We start from the raw sequence: 8,856 nt of genomic DNA, 5'->3' as shown, positions 1-8,856 counted from the left end.
GGTGCCCGCCAAGGGCTGGCCGCCCACCGAGGATCTGGCCCTCTTCACCCTCTGGGCCAGTGTCTCCGCATCCCTGCCAAGATGAAGATAAGTCAAGAAAAGAAGCATGGTCCGGAGGGACAGAGATGACAAAAGTCGAGGCACTTACTCATCCTCCGCTTCTTCTTCCGCTGCCTTCCTCTTCCTCCTCAGGCTAAGAGACCCGAGGTCAAAGAAGACCTCTGTGTCATCACCCGCAGGAGGAGGGGAAGCAGGTGGAGTTGGGGAACGCTTGGACGAAGAAGAGGCAGATGCTTTCTTCTTCGCCACCGCGGCCCTCACCAATTTCTTCGCCACCGTGGCCCTCGTTTGGCGCACGGATGTCTCCTGGGCATGTCGGGGTTGCACGGCCCTGCCGGGCCGAACTGGCTCGCCGGAGCTGGCCCACCGTAGGACTCGTCCTCTCCCCATGGCTGGAGGGTCGACGGCCTAGGTCTCCTCCTCCTCCTCTTCCTCCTCCTCTTCCGACAACTCGCCGACCACGTCTTCAATAAGAGGGGCCCCGGTGCCAGCGCTGCTGGCCTCCCCAGCGGACTCCGCCCACTAGGCGAGCTCCCTCTCCTCTACGGCCGCCACGGCTTTGTCCTCCATGCCGCCAGCGCTGCCGGCCTCCTTGGCGAGCTCTGCCTCCGCCGCCCTGGCGGTGATGTAGTCCAGCTCCGCCTGGGTGGTGTCCTGGACGAGCTGTGGCTCGTCGCGAACGTACTTCTCCTCCATGGTGTCAAAGAACTCTTGTACTTGATCCTCCGGCGGCTCGGCCCAATTTGGGACGAGGCCGTGCGCGTTGAACTTCGGCATCATGGCGATGATTTTGTTTCGGCGCGAGTTATTGCTCAGCGGGACCACCCCCGCTGGCAACCCAAACAAGGGCCCCTTGGCGACCTTGCCAGCCTTCGCGGCCTTGATGGACCTCTCAGCTCTGCCGTTGTGGCTCACGTCGAGCTGAAAAAGCTGCTGGCAGAAGTGAGCATGTGCCAACACCGTGAAGTTGTGGTTCAGGCCAGGGAGGAGCCGCATGATGTCCTCCGCGTTGCTGAAGAGCCAGGCAGGCCTCCCCTTGTTATGCAGCAGGGGGATTCGGCGGCGGATCAAATCCGCCTTGATCATCTCGAGGGTGAGCCCGGCCTCGGTGAGGCGAAGAATCCTGGTGGTGGTGACCATGAGCTTCGTGTCATCGGCATCGACATTGCTCCAGTCATTTCTACGAACTGGTGACGCCTGGCGAACCCGGCAGAATTCTTGTGGATCCTCCTCCTCAATCCAGCACCACCGGCCCCGCCACTCCTCCCACCTCTCCTTCTGAGCGCCCTCCGGGTATGTCCCCTTGGACCTTGGGATCCAGGCGATGCAACCGGAGATGGCGCCTCCCTTTTGGATCCGAGGGAAGAAGTAGTGGCGGAAGAGCGCCGTGTTGGGATGCACTCCGGCGAAGCCCTCACAGAGATGGGCGAAAAGAGCCATGCACGCCACGGCATTTGGGGTGAAATCCAAGAGGTGGAAACCGAAGGTATGCATGATGTCATTGAAGAAATCGGAGAAGGGGGCAGAGGCCGCAGGAAAAGTAATCGACGAAGAACGGGTACCGATTCGGGGCGGCTTCGCCGCAGTTGGCAGGGATGACACGCGTGGTAGGGTGCCCCATCATTTCTCCCCTCGTCTTGACCCCCCACAGCGGCTTGAAGTTGTCCCGGAGGTGGGCCGCGTCGACCGTCGAGGGAAAGTAGGCAAGCTGCATCCGCCGTGCCGCCGACTCATTCTTCGGCGGCTCCGCCCCTCCGGCGTCCTTGGCCACTCCCTTGCCCTTGCTAGTCTTGGGTGCCATGGAGGCTGCGAAAGGTGGAAGGGAAAGGGCAGAGAAAACATAGCGGCAGCGAGCAAGAGCGGGGGCTTGAGGAGGAAGAAGGAAGGGACGACGGTTCCGAGATTGGAAAAGACACAGGGGGTAAATGAGCAGCGCGCCCGCGGTCGTCCCTTTTTACGGGGAAGGCGCGGGCTGCCTCTTTACCATGATGTGACGCATGCGTGCGGAAACCGCCCCACGCATGACCCCCATGTCACGCACGACCCTCCACATCATGCGTTCAACGCAGGTCGTGGGGAAGCGCAGCGGATGAGAAGTTACTGTGGTAAAATCCGCCCCACCTGCCCGCGCATCATTCTGGGCCTAGCCCAACAACGCGGCGCGCTTATGTGTGGCCCAGGCCCGGGGGCTCCTGTCGGTGTACAAAAGTAGGGGATCTTCTTTTGACCCCTTTACTTGTGCACGGGCAGTCAGAGCCGCGCGCCACGGCCACACTTAGCAGGGCAGAGGAGGGAAGTGAGAGAGAAACCAAAGCACGAGACAACCAAGGCAACGCCAAGACCAGAAGCACAGGAGAGCAAGAGGGCGAGGTGAACTCCCTCGGCAAGATCCTTGCCTCCGCAGCCTCCGCAGCCCCGGCAAGAGCCTTGCTGGGGCAACTCGCCCGATGCTAGTGGAGCAAGCCACCCTTGAGCCCACAGGCTCCAACCCAACCAACTACATTGGAACCAAGGCTCGGGAGGCGCCTCTGTGGTGGCATGCAAATCTTCGTCAAATCATAAACATGTGAGATCAGATGAGGACCAGAAGACGGCAACCCTCGGCGGGATCGTAGCCGAGGAAATCCACAAGACCCCCGGCAAGACCCTTGCCGGGGACGACTACAACGCCACAGCAATACCCTTGCTGGGCCCCGGCAAGACCCTTGCCGAGGGCATCGGCAGGGCCACTGTCAGGCCCGTGCCAGCCAAGACTCCACCACCATCCCCAAGCAGCTGCTAGCTCAACCAACTGGGCAGGCACCTACGTGGCGACGGGCGGCCTCTACACCGACTCAGCAAGCACCTGCCTGGTGGCATGCGACCATTCATGAAGGCTCCAGCACCGTGCCAGCCCAGCAGCCAGCCAACGTGGCGTTGCGATGCCTCATCAGCTCGGACGCGTGTCGAGGCCAGGAGAGGCGGCGATGGCTGGGTCGTTCTTCCCTAGCTTCCCCGATAAAGCAAGAGGGGCACGTCGGAAGTGCATTAAATGTTTCTGTCCAGCGGTCCCAGAGGATAGGCTCATCGACTATAGACCTTTCCACCTCCTGTGTGCCACTATGGCAACCCCTTTTTCCTATAAAAGGAGGCCTGAGGGGACCGGGAGAGGGATTCAGCTCTTTTGGGCAAGTTGCACCCCGTAGCTAGCTCGAGAACACAAGAACACTCAAATACATCCACCAAAGCAGGACTAGGGTATTACGCATCTTTGCGGCCCGAACCTGGGTAAACGATCCGTGTGCTTCCTGTCAGACCCGCTCTTTGCACAACATCACGCTCGCCAACCGTAGAAGGGATCAATATCTCACGTCCATGACTCCGTTTCACACACATTGCATATGCTATGTTTTTTTGTTTGAGATATCATCGATACATTGCCTCTGTTTTGCACAAACCATCTCTCTCACACCCACCCACGTACGTACCTGCACCTAAAGAACAGGTGCACGCAGGACGCACGTACTCACGTCTCGTTCCCGGCCACACCCGCGCGAGTACATGGTGGAGTTCGTTTTTGTATGAAAAGGCAGCCCACGTGATAATTTGACGCGTGTAGCAGTTGTTTACTCTAAGGAGGGTCGGGTACCACGCCTAGACGGAACAAAGTTTGACTTGACGTGTTAGTTTTAAATAAAGTTATATCTTCCTCAATGGTACGTATAGAATATAAAACGATTGCCATGGGGAAAATGGAAAAATCCGCTCCACTATATAGAATGGAGCCTGCCTGCCGGGGTTTGTCTCTCATCACACCATCTCACACAAGGAGGCAGTGGCCTCTCTCTCTCATCGTTGGTCAGTGATCCGGCCGCATCCCGTCCGCCGGCGGAAAGGGAGGATGTGCATTGTTTCTCCGTTCGATGGTGTTGAGGCAGCATGTCCCGATCTGTGGTACCTGCCGTTCTCTCTGACTAAGCTCCGGCGTGGTAGGGCCTTCGCCACTTGCTTGCTTCCGCAGTATAGGCAGATCTCGGCCGCGGACGCCCTCCTAGTAACATCCCGACGACCCTCAGGTATAGCTTCCTCCGGCCTTGCTCCACTGCCCATCTTCCTACGTTGCTGCATGTGGATCTTCTTTAGTTGTTTGCTCAAAACGTATCTCGGTCGGCATACTTTCCATCTTGCAATCTCGTCCTCAAACCATTTTTGATAAACCACCATGCTGCTATCTTCCCCTTATTACATGGAATATGCTTCTTTTTTTGTCGGCGTATGTGTCTTCAACTCATGTTATTGGGCAGTAATTGTTTCCTTTCTACCTCCTTTTGCAAACAAGGCTATCCATTTTCACCTCGTTGCTATTGTGACCTTTTGGTGAACTGCACAAATCACTTTTTTCTTAAGAGTGTTTTGTGCAGTTCCGCCAAAATGTCACACGGGCAACGTTTTTACATTTCTATGGGACTGCAGAAAGGGAGATTGGTTTTGCTATCCTCCTCATCCAACTCCGTGCCTAATCTTCTCCAACAAGTAGTTAGTCCTAAAGAGAGATCGCAGAGGTCATCGGCTTCTATTTGTGTGTGTTATGTTTCATCATCTAGTTCCACTATTATTGTAATCACACTGACTGGATATCTTTGCAAACAGGGATGGTCCGCTCGATTTTAGTGGAGCTGCAAAAAATGATCGGATTGTGGTGTCCTCCATACGCCTCTTTTTGGCTACAGAGCTGGGTGAAACTAGCTACCAGCAATGAACACCGTGCCCAGGAAATGGAGCCATGCCTACGAACAACATCGATCAATTATATATTTTTCTTTATTTGTACACCTTCTCACAACTTTGTCTTCAGTTGTGATGTGAATATTGGCGCTGCTCTGCGAACCATTGAGATGCATTAGCAGCCATGGTAGTTTCATTTGTATTTGATGGAATGTTGTAACGAGATAATCTTGAGGCAAGAGGACACATGAATCCTAAGTTGAAACCTTTTTTCCTGCGGGAACCAAAGTTGAAACCATCATAGCATCATAGTACAATTTCATTAAAATTATGCGTACATATAGACAAATCCTGAAGGATTGATAGCAATGCCAGAAATAAATCCAACTTCATTTCGCCGACATGTGGGACATCCTTCATCTGGCTCCACCTGCCATGCAGCAATATTGAGTGCACAACTACAGGGAAAGATTCACCCCAGTCATTGCGCCGTAGTAGTAATGACTAGTGAGCAGTCAAATCACAGATCCCCACATTCGCCACAGTAGGACGAAACAACCATCATTTCTCTGTTCCTTGAATCCGCTGGTACTCCCATATTCCTAGAGTAATAAGTTGGTCCGGCGAAGCAACCATCACATCGCCTTTCCCACAGTAAGTACTAGTACCTCCTTTTTTCACTCTAGAAACAACCACACGTGAATATTGGCGGTAGCAGCACAACAACTGAATCAAAAATCGAAACCAACCAATGAACTACTACTAATGGTGAGTGTTTGCTAGTATCATGTACTCCGTCTGTCCATGTATATAAGGCTTAATGTGTTTTTCGAGGCTAACTTTGGCCCTGTTTGGATCCATGGGTTAGAGTTAGTTTGAGCTAGTTGGGGCTCAAATAGCCCTAAAGTATCCAAGCATGAGGGTTAAATTGGAGCAAGTTACACATAACCCACCAAAAAAATTTATCCCACCCAAGAGGTGCTAATTGGAGATAGTTCTCATTGGGCCCGCTAGAAAATCACTTTTATCTCTTCATCAAGTGCATTTATTGTCAATCTTACCCTATCACCCAAACACCTCTTTGGCTACAGTTAGTTCAGGGTTAGTCATGAGTTAGTCTAACCTCTAGCTAAGTTAGAGTATCCAAACAGGAGTAGTATAGGACATGCAAGTTGCTCAAAGCATATAGTCAAATGCGTACGTGAAAGGATCTTTTTTTAAAATGGAACGTGAAAGGATCTTTGAATGATATAATTTTTAAATTATATAAAATCTTATGAATAGTCAAAGGCATCCTCGAAGAATAAATTAGGCCTTATATAAAATCTTATCAATAGTTAGAACCAAGTGTTCTAAATGATTTCAAAACAAGAAACTGGAGCCACTCACGGCACGACACGCCTGTCTTGTTTGGTCCGTCGGTCAAAGCGCTTCCTCTTCTTGGCATAACAATAGAGCACATTATTTTTTTAGAATGCTCTTGGCATGTCACTAAAATGTGATGAGTTAACCGACCTCAATAGACGGAAAAAACGCCAGCCCGCCGCTCTTTAAGAGAGACGAGGAGCGAGAAGCTATACGGGCTGTTGGATTACTAGAGCTAGGTGTCGCATGGAGGCCAAGAAATATGGTGATAGCATAGGTTAGCCATGTAGTACTACACTAGGGTGCCATCTTTCTTACTCTTCCGATCTACTGTGGAGATGATTGGTTGATTTTATATCGCTGAATAATATAAAATATTATGAGTGCAGACGCTCCACCATGAGGTTCCTTGCTCCTTCTCAGTCATCGGGAATCTATGTTCTTCCAATCTTTTTTATTGACATGAGCTTTGTTCATCCTTTTGCCAACACGCGGCAACTCGCAGAATGACGAGAAGCTTGTTTACTACGCCTTCTCCCTCGCCAATGCGTGCGCGGTGGCTCATAGCATGAGGAGAAACTTTTGCTGCGGTGGACGTGCAGCAGTTCATAGTGGGAGTAACATACTCCTAGGTAGTAACATAGCGCAGTCCAAGACAAGTTTGCTTATGTGGCATGTATTTAATGAGGAGAGATGTGTTTAGAGTAACATAATATGTTAGACTAGTCATAGTGGGAGTAACTAAGCTTGTAACATAGCGCACTCCAAGAAAATTTTGCTTATGTGGCAAAGTGTTAATGAGAGGTGGTAACATAATATGTTACTGTAACATAGCGCTTCTAAAGACAATATGAGTCTACAAGCTAATAAATGAAGCCAAGTACTATGTTACTTTGCACTATGAAGGTGGTAACTTAGACTAGTGTCATATGCATGACACTAGCATAAGTTACTCCCCACTATGAGCAGCCTTACTGTAACATAGCGCTTTCCAAGAGAGGATGAGTCTACAAGGTAATAAATGAAGCCAACTAGTATGACACTACTACTATGTTACTTTGCATTATGGAGGTAGTAACTTAGACTAGTGTCATATGCATGACACTGGTCTAAGTTACTCTACACTATGACCAGCCTAAGAGCATGGTTAATAGTATAGCTAGCTGATGGCTATAAGAAACTGCCATGCCATGTATAGCCATCATTTATAGTCACTCATATAGTAGTGTGGGCTACAAGGTTGGCTATAACATCACTTAGTACTTTTTTCAACCTTCTCTCTTTCTCTTTCTTCACATTTATTCTATTTGTCTAGGAATCTGCATATAGCTAGGCTCTTGCATGAGAGCCCACTCCCCATAATTTTCCTCGTCATCATCTGAGTCCTAGAAGATCTCACCCACATCATCATTAGGCATGCAGCCGCCTTGATAGACAACATGCACAGAAGGAGTAGAGGCGACTGGGGACGCACCACATCGTGGGCACTCCGTATGTGCTCATGTGCGTGCAGCGTGCGTGCTTTTCCATCGTGCTAGCTCTAAGGCCGAGGTTGCGGTCGTCTTCGTCTCCGACTAGTCATTGAGCAACAACGGCAAAGAGGTGATGCAAGAGATGCGTAGGCGCCGTTGTGTGCGAGCTTCGCCGTAGCACGACAAACCGGACGTCGCCGCAGATGGCGCACGCCCCATGCAGCCGAGTGTGTGTGCATGCATGTGTTATTCACGTGCATTCTTTGGCTAAGTGTGTGTGCATGCATGTGTTATTCACGTGCATTCTTTGGCCGAGTGTGTGTGCATGCATGTGTTGTGTACGTGCGTTGTGTGCTCCATGCTGTGCGCGTATGTGCATGAGTTGGATCGGCATGAGTTAGTGCGCTGGCGTGTGTACATGCGTCGCTGCATGCATCCTGTACATGTGTGGCTTCTTGCGTGGTTATCAATGTAAACTACAAAACATCTGCAACTTAGCATCCTGATGTATCGTCTCTAGTGGTTAGCATAGAGTTCATGTTCTTTTATTTGTTTATAGGTGGGCAGGCCGTAAAAAACAGGGGAAAACGCGCAAGGTTCCTTGTAGATGCTCCACCACGAGGTTCCTTGCTCCTTCTCGGTCATTGGGCATCTATGTTCTTCAACTCTTTTTTACGTGAGCTTTGTTCATCCTTTTGCCAACACGCGAGACATCTAGCATCAAGGTGCACGTGTCATGCAAGAAAATGGAGATAACCAGATAAGCAGTGCGTAAGTGAGTCGTGCACTTCGATGGCACCTACTACGCAATATTTTTTCTCCTCGATGGCACGTGAATAGTTCACGTACTCAATGTCAGAGCACGGGATGGGGGGTAGCCATGACATGGTCAACCCTTTTTTGGAGAGAGTACGTGATGCGGAGCATCCTACGGACATCACCATGTCCACCTTCATAGCACATCAAGCCCCAAGTGGACCTACCGGACTTAAGGTGAAACCGCTCCTCTTCAAGATTTACATGAATATCCATAGGACTTGGTTGCTACCTCACCATGGATCATTGTGCATCACTAGGTACAAGGACGACCGCCACCAAGTAGTTGGGGACCGTCCCGGAGGCCAAGGAGAAGGACCCCAAGGCCACAAGGAGGAAGAAGGAGTGCAACAAGATCAACTCTGCACCTCCCAGGCGACCCCATGCCCACGGGCCTCGAGGACCCCGTGCGCATGGACTACACAGGGAGCTGGTGCTG

Source organism: Triticum urartu, chromosome 4A, assembly GCF_056163025.1.
Source record: "Triticum urartu cultivar PI428250 chromosome 4A, HENAU_Tu73, whole genome shotgun sequence".
Taxonomy (NCBI): domain Eukaryota; kingdom Viridiplantae; phylum Streptophyta; class Magnoliopsida; order Poales; family Poaceae; genus Triticum; species Triticum urartu.
The sequence above is the reverse complement of the archived record's forward strand: the minus strand, read 5'-3'. Positions refer to the sequence as shown.